Source organism: Etheostoma spectabile, unplaced genomic scaffold (genome assembly GCF_008692095.1).
Source record: "Etheostoma spectabile isolate EspeVRDwgs_2016 unplaced genomic scaffold, UIUC_Espe_1.0 scaffold00569944, whole genome shotgun sequence".
Lineage (NCBI taxonomy): Eukaryota > Metazoa > Chordata > Actinopteri > Perciformes > Percidae > Etheostoma > Etheostoma spectabile.
Window position 1 is genome coordinate 3,148 of NW_022605440.1, and position 1,160 is coordinate 4,307.

General features: G+C 40.9%; 1 long non-coding RNA gene across 1 annotated transcript; it reads right to left on the reverse strand.

Moving 5' to 3' along the window:
* Positions 1–232: 232 nt before the first annotated feature.
* On the reverse strand, positions 233–946 carry LOC116685537 (uncharacterized). Its single transcript, XR_004330975.1, has 3 exons — positions 884–946; positions 508–734; positions 233–260 (listed from the first exon to the last, which is right to left on the reverse strand). It is a non-coding gene; the product is annotated as an uncharacterized LOC116685537 (long non-coding RNA).
* Between the last annotated feature and the right edge of the window lie 214 nt (positions 947–1,160).

Sequence of the window (1,160 nt, forward strand, 5' to 3'; positions counted from 1 at the left end):
AATAGGTCTCACACTTTAAAGTAATCAAAGGTGTGTATCCTGGCTTTGAGAATGTTAACAGTTGACTGTAATACTTGTCACAAGCGGTTACTGACTTAATATCCAACATCTGGTGTGTGTGGTGTGTGTGTGTGTGTGTGGTGTGTGTGTGTGTTGTGTTGGTGTGTGTGTGTACTTACAGCTCTCCATCTGCATCTTACACAACTGTGTGTCCATCGGGAAAGTTTAAGATCCAAGGACAGGACAGCGTCACGGACAGCCTACACACACACACACACACACACACACACACACACACACACACACACACACACACACACGCACACAAACTACTACTTATTGCATTTTACATGTATCACTTGTTTACACTTATTCAGATCTTCTCTCTATGCTGTCTTCTAGTGGTCGACTGCATAAGCAGCAGCTGTGTAGCTGGGAATGCAGAGACATATAATACAAAGAGGGAGATTGATAAAAAAAGATTTCAAAAAAAGTGTGAGTGTGTACCTCATACTGATTAATACATCTCCATTCCTAAATATGAAGAGGAGAATGTTGTCCTGGGTGACATCGTGAAAGTTTGCGTTTTTCTCATTGGCAAAGAAAAGGTCTGGTTTCCACAAACACTGGAACATGTTGGGGTCAATAGTCAGTGCGTCGTTCTTAAAGTCTGTGGGAAGTCGCAGGCGAGGGTCATTCCATCTCTGACGAAGAAATATGTTCACTCTGTAGTCCTGTAGACAGAGACACGTTCATCTACAGATTTATCATACTATTTAAGCAGTTGCACATATATTCAAAGATTGTTCTAAATACAATATATAACTAAATACAAGAAAAATAACACTAAGTGGTGTTGTGGTGTGTGTGTGTAATGTGTCACCATAGTAGTTTCCTGGATGGACCCAAAGCTGTTAATGAAAATGTTCACCCTGGACTCCACTGGATGCCTGAAACACACACACACACACACACACACACACACACACACACACACACACATGAGACAACTTAAAGCAATACGACCCCAGACTGTTCAATTCTTTAACAGTAACAGATCATTTTGAATTTACAAGCAGTAACAGATGCTGATCAGTTACTGTATTTGGAGAAAAACACCTTCTCCACTAGAAAATGCCACATGAATGCACTGAACGTAC